Here is an 18216-nt window from a genome sequence, read left to right on the forward strand (position 1 = left end):
TCCCAGGTATGCAAGGATGGTTCAACATAAGAAAATCAATTAATGTAATACACCATATCAACAAATCAAAGCAGAAAAATCACATGATCATCTCAATTGATGCAGAGAAGGCATTCGACAAGATTCAACATCCTTTCCTGTTGAAAACACTTCAAAAGATAGGAATACAAGGGAACTTCCTTAAAATGATAGAGGGAATATATGAAAAACCCACAGCTAATATCATCCTCAATGGGGAAAAATTGAAAACTTTCCCCCTAAGATCAGGAACAAGACAAGGATGTCCACTATCACCACTATTATTCAACATTTTGTTGGAGGTTCTAGCCAGAGCAATTAGACAAGAAAAAGAAATACAAGGCATCAAAATTGGAAAGGAAGAAGTAAAACTATCACTGTTTGCAGACGATATGATACTATACGTTGAAAACCCGGAAAAATCCACAACAAAACTACTAGAGCTAATAAATGAGTACAGCAAAGTAGCAGGTTACAAGATCAACATTCAAAAATCTGTAGCATTTCTATACACTAGTAATGAACAAGCTGAGGGGGAAATCAAGAAACGAATCCCATTTACAATTGCAACTAAAAGAATAAAATACCTAGGAATAAATTTAACTAAAGAGACAAAAAACCTATATAAAGAAAACTACAAAAAACTGCTAAAAGAAATCACAGAAGACCTAAATAGATGGAAGGGCATACCGTGTTCATGGATTGGAAGACTAAATATAGTTAAGATGTCAATCCTACCTAAATTGATTTACAGATTCAATGCAATACCAATCAAAATCCCAACAACTTATTTTTCAGAAATAGAAAAACCAATAAGCAAATTTATCTGGAAGGGCAGGGTGCCCCGAATTGCTAAAAACATCTTGAGGAAAAAAAACGAAGCTGGAGGTCTCGCACTGCCTGACTTTAAGGCATATTATGAAGCCACAGTGGTCAAAACAGCATGGTATTGGCATAAAAGATAGATATATCGACCAATGGAATCGAATAGAGTGCTCAGATATAGACCCTCTCATCTATGGACATTTGATCTTTGATAAGGCAGTCAAGCCAACTCACCTGGGACAGAGCAGTCTCTTCAATAAATGGTACCTAGAGAACTGGATATCCATATGCAAAAGAATGAAATAAGACCCATTTCTCACACCCTATACAAAAGTTAACTCAAAATGGATCAAAGATCTAAACATTAGGTCTAAGACCATAAAACAGTTAGAGGAAAATGTTGGGAGATATCTTATGGATCTTACAACTGGAGGCGGTTTTATGGACCTTAAACCTAAAGCAAGAGCACTGAAGAAGGAAATAAATAAATGGGAGCTCCTCAAAATTAAACACTTTTGTGCATCAAAGAACTTCATCAAGAAAGTAGAAAGACAGCCTTCACAATGGGAGACAATATTTGGAAATGATATATCAGATAAAGGTCTAGTATCCAGAATTTATAAAGAGATTGTTCATCTCAACAACAAAAAGACAGCCAACCCAATTACAAAATGGGAAAAAGACTTGAACAGACACCTCTCAGAAGAGGAAATACGGATGGCCAAGAGGCACATGAAGAGATGCTCAATGTCCCTGGCCATTAGAGAAATGCAAATCAAAACCACAATGAGATATCATCTCACACCCACCAGAATGGCCATTATCAACAAAACAAAAAATGACAAGTGCTGGAGAGGATCCAGAGAAGAGGCACACTTATCAACTGTTGGTGGGAATGTCAAATGGTGAAACCACTGTGGAAGGCAGTTTGGCAATTCCTCAAAAAACTGAATATAGAATTGCCATACGACCCAGCAATACCATTGCTAGGTATCTACTCAAAGGACTTAAGGGCAAAGACACAAACGGACATTTGCACACCAATGTTTATAGCAGCATTATTTACAATTGCAAAGAGATGGAAACAGCCAAAATCTCCATCAACAGAAGAGTGGCTAAACAAACTGTGGTATATACATACGATGGAATATTATGCAGCTTTAAGACAAGATAAACTTATGAACCATGTAATAACATGGATGGACCTAGAGAATATTATGCTGAGTGAATCCAGCCAAAAACTAAAGGACAAATACTGTATGGTCCCACTGATGTGAACGGACATTCGAGAATAAACTTGAAATATGTCATTGGTAACAGAGTTCAGCAGGAGTTAGAAACAGGGTAAGACAATGGGTAATTGAAGCTGAAGGGATACAGACTGTGCAACAGGACTAGATACAAAAACTCAAAAATGGACAGCACAATAATACCTAATTGTAAAGTAATCATGTTAAAACACTGAATGAAGCTGCATCTGAGCTATAGGTTTTTGTTTTGTTTTGTTTTGTTTTGTTTTGATTTTACTATTATTACTTTTATTTTTTTCTCTATATTAACATTCTATATCTTTTTCGGTTATGTTGCTAGTTCTTCTAAACCAATGCAAATGTACTAAGAAATGATGATCATGCATCTATGTGATGATGTTAAGAATTAATGATTGCATGTGTAGAATGGTATGATCTCTAAATGTTGGGTTAATTTCTTTTTTTCCGTTAATTAAAAAAAAAAAAAGAGAAGGGATAATTGGAGATGAAGGGATACAGACTGTACAACGGGACTGGATATAAAAACTCAGAAATGGACAGCACAATACTACCCAATTGTAATGCAATTATGTTAAAACACTGAATGAAGCTGCATGTGAGGTATAGGTTTTTTGTTTTTGTTTTTTTTTCTTTCTATTATTGTTTTAATTCTTATTCTGTTGTCTTTTTATTTCTTTTTCTAAATCGATGCAAATGTACTAAGAAATGATGAATATGCAACTATGTGATGTTATTAAGAATTACTGATTGTACATGTAGATTGGAATGATTTCTAATTGTTTTGTTAATTCTTTTTTTAATTAATAAAAAAAAAAGAATAACTTGCAACATGACAACTCAACTCAATTTGAATTCTATTGACCACTGAAACTGAATTTTGCCTCATTTCTTTTCCTCATTTTGGTCAACAAGGTTTTTCCAATCCCATGATGACAGGGCCAGGCTCATCCCTGACAGTAACATCCTATGTTTCGAGGGAGACACACACATTTGAGTCATACCCCAATAGTAGGGATGAAACTGAATTTTTTGCAGAGTTTGGCTGAAAGAGAGGTCACACCAGAGCAAGCAAAGAGATTCCCTGAAGGTGACTGTTAGGCATGATTATAAATAAACTTAACATCACCATTGCAGAAATAACTTTCATAAGAACATGTCTTAAGATTGAGATAATATTAGGAATTCCCCTGATGGAGAAGTTTAACACTTCAACATTTTCTCCCAGTCCCTCAAGGGGATTTTACGAACTCTTTTTTATTTTCTGCCCAAAATACTCTGGAATATATCAGGGTATTATGTTAATCTGTACAGAAATACCAGATCTCAATCCCTATTCAGGAATTAAATGAAACAGTTGCCTCCATGTGATGGATCAGGATTAAAACATGGCTTTTCTAGTGCACATAATTCTTTCAAACCAGGACAGACAGCATACAATATTTGTCCTTTCATTGCTAGCTTATTTCACTCAATATTATGTCCTCAAATTTCACTCACCTTGATGCATGACTAACAGCTTCATTTCTTCTTGAAGCTGCTCAATGTTCCATCAAATGTATGCAACACATTTTGCACTTATGACCTTTAGTCAATATACCCTTAGGTCACTTCCATTCATTGCAAATCATAAATATTGTTACTGTGTACACCAGTGTGCAAATGTGTATTCATGACCCTGCTTTCAGTTCTTCCACCTGTATACCTAATATTGGGATTACAGGATCATGTGGGAACCCTATACTTAGCCTCCTATGGAACCAGCACACTGCCCTGCAGAGTGGCTGCACCATTCACCTTCCCTACCAACCGTGTTTCTATACATTTTTTCCAGCACTTGTATATTCAGTTTGCTATTTTAAATGCAATTTTATTTTCATATATTCACATACCATATAATCATTGAAAGCATACAATCAGTGTTCATGGTATCATCCTACAGTTGTGCACAGATCATCACAACATATTTGTGCACATTTTTTTACTTCATAAGCAATAAAAATAAGAGTGAAAATAAAAGTCAAAAGAACATCAAAAGCATCCCTCCCCCTTTCTGCCGTATTATTTACTTTTGTCTTTATGCTTTTACTCATCTGACCATACGCTGGATAAAGATAATATCAGATACAGCATTTTCACAATCACTCCTAACATCGTGAAACCATATATTACACAATCATCTTCAAGGCAAGACAACATTTTGTTTTAGGTATTTCCCTCTGGGTTTTCCAATACATAAAAAAATAATGAATAGGGATATCATTTTCATGCATAAGATTAACCTCTATAACGACATCTTGACTGTACTTGAAATCTTCATTTTGCTTCTTTTCTCTTCCCCCATTGGGTCAAGAAGTCTTTCTCAATCCTATGATGTTAGGGCCAGGTTCATCCCCAGGAGTCATGTTCTATTTGACCAGGGAATTTTATATCCTCAGGAGTCATGTTTCATCTAGGGAGAGATAGTCAGTTTGCCTGTGGAGAAAACTTAAAGAGAGAAGCTACATCTGGGCAACAAAAGAAGTTCCATTGATATGATTCTTAAGTAGAATTACAAGCAGTCTTGGCTTCTCTGCAGGAATGTGTCTAATAAGGGCATATCCCAAGATTGAGGTCTTGGCCCATTAGATTGGTACTACCCAATGCTTGTGAACAATATCAGGGCTTTCCTATGTGGAGAGGTTTAATATTTCCATGTTTTCACTCAGTGCTTCAAGAGGGCTTTGCAAATCTTTTTTAACTTCTGCACAGATTACTCTGGGATGTATCAAACATCACACTAATGTGTACAAATCAACAAGATCTCACTCACTATTCAAGATTCCATGAGATTATGGATTATTGAGTAACTGACCATACAAGTTAAATTACATACTGTGCAATTGAAAATATAAATTTTGTGCCAAATAAACAGCTCTTCTTTTGGTATCATGTGGAAGTCGATTTTTAAAATTCACTTATTATCATCCTTTACCCTTAGTCTTATTGATCATAACTCTCACCAGATCAGCTTCCTTCATATCTCTAATTTAAGTCTGTCTTTTCAGTTTTTCTAACAATTGCTGTGTGGGGTGATATTAACTTACATAGTTTCAGATCTCTCTCAGTCTTTGGTGTTGCACAGATTCCCAAATTTCCAGGAAAAGATCAGGTTATACACAGTGAAATCAGCACTTAAGAATTTAGAAATAACAGTTAAAACTCAGGAATAGATGTGTCTGCTATAAGAGGTGCAATTGAGGAACTTTTGCAATAGGCCTTCTGCTGATAATCTATGCTCTAGAGGTCAACTCTCTGAGTTTGCACATCATAGTTAGTCCATATTTGTGAAGTGTTATAGTATCTGTCTTTTTGTTCTTGGCTTATTTTAGTCCACATATTGTCCTCAAAGTTCATTAACCTAGTTGCATGCCTCACAATTTCATTCCCTCTTGCAGCTGCTCAAAGTTCCATCGGATGTTACACCACAGTTTGACCTTCGGTTTATCAGCCAATGTACCTTTAGGCCATGTCCATCTATTGCAAATCATGAAAAATACCACCATAAACACCAGAGTACAAATGTCTATTCAAATCATTCCTTTCAGTTCTTCCACATAAATATCTAATAACAGGGTTGTAGGTACGACAACGGTTTATTTGGCCTCCTGTGGAGCCACCACACTGCCCTCCAGAGAGTCAGCACCTTTCTACTTCCCTAACAACAGTGAATATATACATCTCTCTCTCCACATTCTCTCTAGCCCTTGTATCTTTCTGTTTGTTTTCCAAAGGTTTATTGAAACACCATCTAATTCATACTAAGTAAACTATCAGTGGGTTGAATTATATTCACGTGGTTATGCTTTCACCACCACAATCTGTATGAGAACATTACCAATTCTGTTGCCAGGAAAGAAGAGAAACACAAGGAATTTAAAACAAGAATTCTAGAACCCACCTTACATATCCCTCTGTTGATATTTAGTTTGGGTATGTTGATTTTTCTAACAATTAATTAAAGAATATTGCAATGTTATTAACAACTATATCCTAATCTGCATTAATTGCAATTTTTCCATGGGCCATCCCATTTCTTAACACCTTGCAATGGTAAAATTTATTTCTCCTCCCTCATGTACAAACTTTCTAGGTATTGCTAAGTTATACAGTCCAGTTTTTATCCTCTCTCTTTACTTCTGGGTGTCATATAACCCCCTAGGCTTCCACATTCTACCATACTCACAATCTGCTTTTTTCATTATACTTACAATATTGTGCAATCATCACATAGTATTGTAGTATCCATTTCTGGATTTTGACTATCAATCTTGTTGAACATTCTGTACTCCTTCAGCATCAATGTGCAAATTGGACCCTCTTTCTCTCTCTTCATAGGCTGTGTTCCTCAACTTCAACTCACAGAGTTTGTTCATTATAGTTAGTTCATTTTAGTGAGACAATACAGCATTTGTCCTTTTGTTACTGCCTTGTTTTGTGCAAAAAAATCGCCAAGATTCATCCACGTTGTTGCATGCTTCATGAATTATTCTGTCTTACAGCTGCCTGGTATTCCATCATCTGTATATAGTACAGTTTCTTTAGCCTCTTGTCCATTGATAAATACTTGGGCTGTTTCCATCACTATGCCACTATAAATATTGCTGTGTAAACGTCCATTCCTGTCCCTGCTTACAGTACCTCTGAATATATTCCTAGTAATGAGATTGCTGAATCATATGGCAATTCTATACTTAACTTCCTGAGGAAATACTAAGCTGCTTTTTCAAAATTATTAATTCTTTCCTTTATTCATGCATCATCTTCTTGATTTGCTTGAGTTCTATGTCCTTGTTTTCCCTTAGTTCAGTGAACCTATATGTGTTTGATTAGTTCTTCCAGTGTCAGCACTTCTGAGGTTGTATTTATTTTTTCCTTTGAATGGGTCCTGTCTACCTGTTTCTTTATATATTTTCAAGTCTTCTAGTGAATTTTGGTCGTTTGAATATTTTGACAGGTAACTCTGGCAATCAGATTCCCCCTTTAAAATAAGATTTTAGTGTAGAGTAGCTGTATGTTGAATCTTTTCTTTGACTCATAGCCCATTTTATTCAGATTAATTCAGAACAGCCCGTGGTGAACTATGAGCTTCTACTTGGTTAGGATTCATTTCACATTTTTTTCTAGTTCTCCCAGGTGTGAAATTAGGTCATTGGTTTGGCTCTTTCCTCGTTCATAATACAGGAATTTAGGGGCATAAATATCCCTCTCAGCACTGACTTCATCTGTTTGATATCTGTTTCGGTTGCATATATTCTCAAATATTTACTGATTTCTCTTGTGATTTCTTCTTTGACCCATCGATTGCTTGTGTGTTTTTCTAAACCTCTACAAGTTTTTGAACTTTCCAGTTCTTCTGCTTTTTATTGAATTCCCTATTAAATAAACTGTGGTCAGTGAAAGGGCTTTAGAGCATTTTAATATTTTTAAATATACCGAAACCTGTTTTGCAATGCAACATGGGGTCCATCTTGGAGAATAATGAAGAGAACTTGAGAAAAATATATATCCTACTCCTTGGGTGTCCATTGTTCTCCATATATCTGCTAAGTCTAGTTGAGTGATCATAGTATTCACGTTTTTCATTCCATTATTTGTATGCTGATTAGGTATCCTTTGTATTGATGAGAATGGTATAGTGAAGTATCCAAGTATTATTAAACCAAAGTTTATTTCTCACTGCAGTTTACTAGTTAATGACCTTATGTATTTACTGTTTTCCAGTTAGGATCATAAACATTTATGATTGCAATTTCTTCATGGAGAATTGTCCCTTACATTAATAAAATGTGTCCTATTTGTCTCTTATTACAATTTTGCATTTAAAGTTAATTTTGTCCAATATTAGGGGTGCTACCATAGCTCGTTTTGGTTACAGTTTGTGTGAAACATTTTTTGAAGCCTTAACTGTTAATCTTTTTGTTGCCTTTGGTTTAAGGAAAACTTTTAGATAGAGCATACATTTCATGCATTCTGACAATCTGCATCTTTGGATGAGTGCATCAATCCATTCATAGTGTGTTATTACTCTAGAGGCAATAATTACATGGAATATTTTCTCTTTTAATTTTGCATGTCATCCTTATATTTGTCTTTCTTTTATCCTCTTAGTTAAATAACGCTCTATGCTGTCCTCCAAACTTCTCTCTCCCCTCATTTCCTTTCAGCCTGCAGAATACATTTTAATATTTCTTGAGGGTATAATATTTCCTGTTTACCTGTACATATTTCAAAGAGTACATACGTGTGAAGGATAGTTTTCCAGTTAAAGAATTCTTGGCTGACATTTTTCTCCTTCAGAGAAAAATATATCATGCTATAGCCTTCTCACCTCAATGGATTCTGATGAGAAATTTGTCCTTAATTTTACTACAGTCTCTTTGGATGTGAGGAATTGCTTTTCTCCAGCTGCTTTCAGGATTCACTCTTTATCTTTGACATTTGTCATTCTTGTTGCCATTTGTACAGGTTTAAGCTTATTAGAATTCATTCAGTTTTGAATATGTTGTGCTTCCTTGGTATTTGCATGTATGTTTTTCATAAGACTTGGAAAATTTCTTCCAAAACTTCCTCAAGTGTTCTTTCTGCCCCTTTCCACTTTTGTTATTATCTGGAAGACCCATGAGCAAATGTTTATGCATTTCATGATATTATTCATTTCCCTAACACCCAGCTCCTGTTTTTCCATCTTTTCTCTATGTCTCCAGTCTGTTAATTTCTATGTCGTATATTCTAGTTTGCTGATTCATTCTACCTCAAGTTCAAAATAGGTTGCCATGTTCCTTTATGACATTTTTAATCTCTTCTATTGTTCATTTGTCTCACAAAGTCTGTTATCTTTCATTTCATTTTTTCAAATCTTTTTATTCAACCCTATCAGCATTCCAGGATCCATTTTACCAGAAATGCAAAAGCTGATCCGCTTTCACAGAGCATTCTAATTCACCCGGACTTCAATACCCCCCTCAGGGACCATTTATATTTATTTCCATGACTCTTCACTGCTTGACAGCAAACACATTATATTACTCTTTTTTCATTCTCAGACTGTAGCTTAATGATTACAATATAGTATTGATGGATATATATTTTGAATGACTGAAAATAAATAGTTGTGTCAGTAGAAGAAATGTTGCTAACTATTGGGGAGAAAGGAAAATCAAAGAAAGAAGTAAAAATATTGTTGAGAGAGGGCAGCCCCAAAATCAGATCAAATATCAGAAGACAAAAATCAGAGACAATAGATATTTTAGTGCTCCCAGAATCTCTGTCCTGAATCAGCAATAGGGAAATCGTTATGGGAAAACTTGCACTACTAGAGCCCACAGCTAAACAGAGGTGAGAGTTTCATGGGATAAGAGAGGAACAAGAAGCTCCAGAGGTTTCTCCCAAGGGTCAAAATAGCCCCAAGTCTGCATTGCGATATTTTTTTCCATTCAGAGATCCAAATATCTTAGGGAGCAGAAAGACAAAAGAATACTTCATTAATGAGGCTCATGGGAATTAAACTCATGAAACATGGAAACATAAATGCTTTGCGTATAGTATCTCAACCCTGGATTACCAATCTCTGTTGAGGTGGGTACATACTTTTACCATCTAGGAGATTCAAAAGCATTTACATCTTCTTGCCCTTCCTGGACACAGAGCTTCCAACTTCATCTATCATTCAAGGAAGACGTGGCTTTGGTGAACTCAGATTCCTCCCTGATAATTTCTGGGTGAGTCACAGAGTCTGGTCATGAATGTGGGGAATGCATTATGAGTCAGGACCCCATTTATTGAGAGTAACTTAAAGGGCATCAACAAGGATAACACAGAGAGATAATCATCCAAATTCCTACCCAGGTAAAAAAAAAACTTGTGGTTGAGGGAGATGATGAATACATTAAAGATCTTCTTTCTGGTACCTGTCACATGTAATGTTAGCTCACACTCATGGTCTTCCTTCACAAAGGACCTTGTTAAGAATATTTTTCAATTTCTTCTTAAAATCATTCAACACAAACCCTTCATTAATTCATTCATGGTAGTCGCTGAATGTTACTCTCAGAATAAATGAATAAGACAGTTTCTTTCTTTCAAAGAGATTGCATCGAAATATGGCAACAAACATAGAAATGAACACATGCAATATCTTGAGGTGGAAACTGTAGTCCTGGCAAAGTGGATCAAAAGTTTGGACTCATCTGTTGAGGTTCATGATGCTAGGAATTGTCATGAGACTGGCAGGAGGAATATTTTCCTTTCCTTAGCAATTCTAAGGGAGCAGAGGATATAAACCCACCAAGAAAAGAAAACAGGGGCACAAATGTGTGATTGATATATTTGTAGGGTGCAGTCAAGTTTGAAAATAGATCTTAATATCTGATGAACAATGGTAAGAAGGATGTGAGAAAAGCAATATGAGCTGGGGAAGGTTGTCAGCAGCCAGAAAACAAAGATTTTGAGATTTGTCATGAGACTGATATTTGTATTTGAAGTTATTGAAGAGTCAGTGCAGGGTTTGCCAAAGGTCATGTTCAAGAAAGTTCCTGCCCTGTGGACAGTTCTGGATCAGTTTCTGTTGTCAAATACCTGGGGAAGTGATGAAGGCTGGAAATTGCACAGTGGGAGCAGGCTTAGAGGTTTGGGGAATGAGTATGGGGGGGTTGAATCACAGCATATACAAATATTTTTCATTAATGCTAAACTCAATGTCAGACACATTATAGTCATTATTTTTCTTAATTCTGTCAATTATTAAATAAAATTGGTACCTCTGTTTTGATTTAATGGGAGATAAATTGAAACTTATAGCAGAGTCATGTTCTTTTCCAAGGCATATACTCTCATCCTGAATGAAGATCAGAGTTTGTTCCTAGAGTTTTGAATTTCACTAATAATTTTACTTCTTAACAAATCTAATTGTAAACAACAGTGTGGGGACAGTGCAATGGTGGCTCAGTGGTAGAATGCTTTCCTGTGCCTGCCCATGTAAAAATAAATAAACAAAAACCAAATAAATAATTTTAAAAAGCAGCATGAGACTTATAGAAAAATTACAAGGATAGTGTTAGGTTTTAAATGGTAGCCAACTGAAAAATCTGAGAAACTGAGTCTGAGTTTAAAATTTTATTGTCCTGGTGCAAGGTTCCCAGGTCCGGGGCTTCGGATACGCACCAGGAAAGTTGCAGCCCCTAGGATTGATGGGGTTAGATATAGGCAAGATAGTGGGGGTGTTGATGATGCCTCCAGGGCCTCCTGTGGTAGCTTAAGAGTTCCATGTGCTTTACAGCTGGGAGCATAGCTATAGACTGTGGGTGGGGACATAGCCATGGGCCGTATGCAGTGGGGGTCCTTTGTTTGTTGGGGCAGTTCCTGATTGACTGAGTTTTAAACAGCTGTATGTCTGGATGTTCACGGCTTTAGTTCAGGTGGGGGCCTTCCAGCCAAAGGCTACCAGGCCAGGCCTTACAGCTAGTAGAACCAGTTTCTAGAAAATCACATCCATTTTTGCTTATTCTGAACGTGTTCCATCCACAATACCACATTATATCCATGTGTTTTAAATGACAGTTTCTCAGACTCTCTTTGTTTTTGATGACCTGGACATTTTTCAGGGTTTATGGCAAGGTATTTTGTAAAATGTCCCTCAGTTAGGATTTGTTTGATATTCTCCTCATGATTAGACTGGAATTATGGATTATGGAGGAAGACACTGGAGATAAAATTCTGTTTTCCTTACATTATGTATCCAGGGCACATCCCATCAATGTCGCTTTTCACTGTTGGTGTTGATGTTCATCAACAATACTTGTCAGTTTTCCCCACTTTAAAGTTTCTCATTTTCCTGCTTTTCCATACATCACCTTTGAAAGGGGGTTAGTACTTGAAGACACACTGTAGGAGTGGGAATCAACTCACCTTCTGGAGATGGCAGTATTTACATAAAATTTTGCATAATCTGCATGGGAGATTTTTGTCTTCTTACTCATATATTACATATTTTCTTTAAATCCTTATAGATTCATGGCCTTTATTTCGTACTTTGGTTGTGATACACTGCTCCTTTATTTGTTCTGTGGTGAGATTTATTTCAGTTTGGGTGATGGGATGTATTTCAGAAGTGCTCTGTGTCTCTTGGATTTATCCCAGTCATTGAATGCTTCATTTTAGTACCTACTTAATTTCTGGTAGTACAAGATGCTCCAGTCTCTTCCTGTGTATTTTTATTTCAGGTCTAGGTCAGCCATTTCTCTAAATAAACTTTTATTGAAGAACGGTGTTAAAATAATTGTCCAGACACTATGTGTTCTCCATATTACTAAGACATCTAAGCACTCTCCAAAGACAGAGTGAGAAAATATTTGTGTGTCTGTCAAGTTGTGCATATACACAGACCCATATATATGTCTACATGTAACCTTCTATCTATATTAACCTACTCATGCTGATGCATCTCACTCTAAACCTTTGCAAGGTACGATATTTACTGTCCTGCCCTTGCTTATGGTTAACCTCCCATTCGGCAATGGGAAATGCACTCTCCTCACTTGACCTCATCTACTTAATGGCTTGATTCCAGTATACAAATGTAGATGTGATAGAATTGTCAACCTACACTCTGGTAAGATAAGCTTTGCCCACTAAAATATAGTACTTATACAGTTTCTATCCCCTTTATTTTACAGACTTCATTCATATCCAGTATTATCATTTCAGCACCTTTTCCTCTCATCACACCAGTAGGCATATTTTATATGGTTGTAACACAATTAGATTGTTGTATCACATTTTGTATTCCATTCTGTCATTCCTATTATCCTGACAATTAATCTTTTATTTGCATATACGAAGGGTTATGTTTTCATTTGTAAACATCTGTTTAAAAATGCATAAATTCAGGTGTGTATAATTATAGGAATATAGAGAATAGATTCACTGCTCTAAAAAGTGCTCTCTGACTCCCCTATTCAACCTTCCTTCCCCTTCCCCAATCCATTGAAACCAGTGTTCATTCTATTGTCTCTATTATTTGGGCTAATCCAGAAAGTCATATAATTGAAATTATATTATGCAGGATGTTTAGATTGCCTTGTTTCAATTACCAGTAACCATGTTAGATGTATGCTTCACTTTTTTGACTAGAGGGAACGTTCATTTTTATCACTGGGTAATATGCCATTTTATAGATATATTTGAGTGTGTTAATCCATTGATCTTAAAGGATATTTTCATTGTTTTCAGATTTTGGAGGTTATACATAAAGCTGCTATAAAACATTGATGAATAGGTTTTTGTTTGGATTTAAGTTGTCAAATCAGCTGGAACTTAAGGACACAATTTCTGAACTGAATGGTGAGACTAAGTTTAGTTTTGCTAAATACTGCCAAACTGTCTTCTGGCTGCAGCATTTTGAGTTTTCATTAGCTGTGAATGAGACTCTGTACTGCTCCCCAATAAGTCATGGTATTTTCAGTGTTTAGGTCCTCAGATATTCTAAGTGGTGTGTGATGGTATACCACTTCAGTTTAATTTTGCAATTCCCTAATTACAAATGTTTTTGAGCCTATTTTCACATACTTGTTTGCCACCTGCATATCTTCTTCATTTCAGTTTCTGTTCAGAATTTTGCCCAGTTTTTCCATTGTGTGTTATCTTTCTTTAGATGTGTGTTAACGTTTCTTTGCATATATGAATACAAGTCATTTATCAATAGCGATCATAGCACATAAGTTTTATACTTTAATGAAGTCCAATTAATAAATGTCCTCTCTCATGGTTCATGTTTTGTGTGTTGTTTCTAAAAACTGATCACCAAAGCACCGACCACCAGATTTTCTTGGATGTTCTCTTCTGGAAGTATTATACTTTGCATTTTAAGTTTGAATACAGGATTCATTTTCAGTTAATTTTTGTGAAATGTATACAATGTTTGGTTGTATTCATTTTTTTTGCTTTGCATCATATTTTACTTTGCTAGTTGCCAGAATACAACACACAAGAGATGGATTGACTTTAATAAAAGGGGTCTTATTTCATTGGTTCTTCAGAGGAAAGGCAGCTAACTTTCATCTGAGGTTCTTTCTTATACGGGAAGACTCAGGGTGATCTCTACTGGCCTTCTCTCCAGGCCTCTGGGTTCCAATAACTTGTCCCAGGGTGATTTCTTTCTACATCTCCAAAGGCTTGGGCTGAGCTGTGAGTGCTGAGATGAGATATGCTGAGGTGCATGGGCTGTGTTACCTTGAGCTCTCTCAGTTAAGCACCAGCAAGTGGAATCAGTCATCATTCATTACAGCAGGCATGCCTCTTAGCTGACTGCAGATGTAATGAAAAACAGATGAGATTCATGTACCATTGGCTCAGGTCCACAGCAACAGAGGTAGGTACCTTCACCTGGCCAAACTGACAACTGAATCTAACTACCACACAGGGTACATGCCATTGTCCTACAACATTTGTTAAAAAGATCTTACCGTTTCCATTAAATTGCACTTGCCCCTTTGCCGAAAGCCAGCTGATTCTATTTTGTGGGTCTATTTTTGAGTTCCCTAATATATGTTTGTTTTTCTGCTGAGTTCTAACAGATTAGTTCATGTGTCAATTTCACAAGTACAACATGGTTTAATCGTCGTGTCTTTATACTTAGACTTGATATCAGGTAGTATCACATAGTCTAGTTGTATATTCTACAACTCTGTTCTTCTTAGTGTTCCCCAGGTAATTTGGATTTTTGTCTTTCCTTATAAAATTTAAAATTGTTTTGTCAAGTATCTACAAACTTGTCTCTTGACATTGGGAATCCATGTGAATTGAAAGAATACATTGGGTAGAGATGAAATGGGATATTAATGGTATTGATCTTTCTATCGTATATAGATGGAAAATATTTATTTTAAATTTTTATTGTAGTTCTCTATATATAACCAAAATTTCTCATTCTAGCCATTTTCTTTGTGCAATTTAGCAAGATTAATGACAATAAATATATTCAACTACTATCATCAATATACACAGCCAAACTATTTCATCACATAGGGCAAAATAGGTGGTCAAATAATTTTTGAATGAAATAAAGTCTAAGAGCATTTAGGGTGGAACATACTGCCTTGGGATAAAGTTCAACATTATGGATAGGGATGGCTTATTAGCAATAGCATCAAAGAGAAGCAGGAATGTTGGTTTAACCTGACATTTTCAGATAGGGTGCACCAAATCTCTATATAATTAATATGAAATAATTAAGTCAATATGTTTGCAATACAAACCATAATATTTATGTTAATTTGTGGAGAGCTGCTTGTACCTAAACCTGCCTTGCTCTGGTCTCTGTTCCAGCAGTTTCATGAGTTGTATGGATTAAGGGAACAAAACAGGTGTTTCAGAAATTATCCTCCTGGGACTCTTAGAAGACACAGAAGTGAAGTCCCTCCTGTTTGCGCTGTTCCTGATGATGTACCTTGTCACTATCATTGGGAACCTGCTCATTGTCCTGGCCACCACCTCTGACGCCCACTTGCACACACCCATGTACTTCTTCCTTGCTAACTTTCCTTTTTCAGATATCTGTTTCACCTCTATGACTGTCCCACAGATGCTGGTGAACATCCGGACAGAGACCAAAACTATAACTTATGGAAACTGCCTCACCCAGTTGTATTTTTTCATGGTTTTTGGACAATTAGACAACTTCCTTCTAACTGTGAAGGCCTATGACCGTTATGTGGCCATCTGTCACCCACTCCACTACATGGTCATCATGAACCCCAGGCTCTGTGGTATTCTGCTGCTGACATCATAGATATTTAGTGTTCTGGACTCTCTTTTACAATGCCTAATTTTTTTGTGATTGTCTTTTTGTGCAGAGTTGGAAATTCGTCACTTTTTTGTGAATTTACTCAAGTAATCCAACTTGCATGTTCTGACACCTTCCTCATTGACTTATTGATGCATTTTGCAACTGGAATTCTGGGTGGTGTTCTACTCACTGGCATCCTTTTCTCTTACTCTTAGATTGCATGCTCTATTTTGAGAATTTCATCACGTGGAGGCAAGCATAAAGCATTTTCTACCTGTGGGTCTCTTCTTTCAGTGGTGTCCTTGTTTTATGGAACTACCTTTGGAGTGTATCTTAGTTTTGTTGCTATGCAAAACACAAGGGTAAGTGCAATAATTTCTGTGATGTACACTGTGGTTACTCCCATGCTGAACCCCTGTAGCTATTGTCGTAGAAACAAAGCCATAAAGCATGCCTTAAAAGCAATTTCCAACTGAGAAAGTCTCTACTGAGAAGGACATTTTGACTCAAGTTCAGAAATTTTACTCTTCATTTCAGAGGTTAAACACTGGCAAATTTAAATCAAATTAACTTATCAGTATATGAAGGTAATATGCTATTTTCACTGTTACTAGAACTTTATCTATACATTTCATATATCAAAAACCCTTGTATATTTGGTGGGCCATGATGGCTTAGTGGCAGAGTTCTCACCTGCATTGCCTGAGACCCAGTTTGATTCCCGATGACTGCCTATGTAAAAAAGAAAGACAGCCAACTTGTATTTTCTGTATATTCTTTAAATCATTTGAAATCTAGGAATGCATTCCCAGAATTCAGTATTGAGCCAGACACTTCTTCGTGAATATTCAGTGGAAAAAGTCAATACAGATCTTTAGAGACATGTAAAACTTTTGTAATCACTGGTAGAGCAAAGGTTTTACCTCCCTGAAATCAGAAATAAACTGCTCTTGTGTTATATGTTTTTGGCCAAAACCATTTGTCCTTTCAAATGCTCTGTACCTGATGCCAGGGTTGTGTTAATCACCTCTTGAAATAGGGCACATCCTGGACTTGAGTCACCTTATGATTAAGTTTCAATAAGCCACATCCATGTCAATCTATGATGTTCTGCTGTAGAGTTCCATACAATTTAGGTGAGGATATAAGAAACATCACAGCCCCTGATTCTTCACTCCTTGATGGTTTTATTAATCACTGGATTTCTTTCAGGGATACAATTTTGTTCTTTAAAAATTGTTTTTATAGGCAGGGACTTTTTCAGTAAAGTTCCCTTGGCACTTCCTACAATCATCATCCTCGTTTACTGATCCTGAAAAGCAATTTGCCTCATTGCCCATTGCTGACTGGGTCTTTTTAAATTATCAATGCAAGATATTAAGTAATAATATCACAAGTTTTTGTAGACATCCTGTTTCCTTTGTGAGGTGGAATACCAGTACTGCTTTCTTCATCAGAGCCATTGGAAAAATAAACTGACATTTTGAGATGAGAGATTGCTCTGAAATAATGTCCCATTTGAGAAAATAAAAGATGTGGTCATTTATTTTATTCAGTTATGTCTTTGGTAAAGCTGTGAATTCATTTATTTTGCAATGTATTAACCCAAGGACCAGACTCTGTCTCAGTCATACCAATGTCAGAACTGTAATTTGCCAGAGAAAAGAGATTTGATTCATGTAGCATTACAAATTTCTTGCTTTTGATTGTTCCGTAATCGGGGGATAAAAATTCTCAGTTTGTCATTTTTTTATATCTTTCCAGGGCAATTAAAAGACCCACCTTACTCCACATTCATTGAGCTTGAATTCTCAACAAAATATTTTATCACTTAAACCAGGCAGTTTTCCAAAAGTCTTTGATAAGCACTTTCTTTAGATATGACTATAGAGAATATATTGTGAATAATACTTTGCCATTGCACAACATGCATTAGTCGTGTATATTTATCCAAATTACAAGGGTCATTGTGTTCTCACTTCCAACAAGTTCATGTATCAATTCCCAGAATCGTTTTCAGGAAGAGCCATGCATTTGCAATCAATTCCTGTATCTAATAATTTACTTGCATTACTCCTTTTCTTTAAACCAAAGTCTCTTTTAAAAAAAACTCTAAAAGTTTGTGAAGAAATTTAGCAGGCGTATACTTTTAATATCTTTGAAGAAGCTAGAGGTATGTCTTTCAAGTAGAACAAAAAACTGAAAGGAAAAAAAACACTTAGAATACAGTCTACCAGGAAATGTGATGCTTCTGCTATCCCCAGGAACATTGTATTATCAAGA

Source organism: Tamandua tetradactyla, chromosome 11 (genome assembly GCF_023851605.1).
Source record: "Tamandua tetradactyla isolate mTamTet1 chromosome 11, mTamTet1.pri, whole genome shotgun sequence".
Classification (NCBI taxonomy): Eukaryota; Metazoa; Chordata; class Mammalia; order Pilosa; family Myrmecophagidae; genus Tamandua; species Tamandua tetradactyla.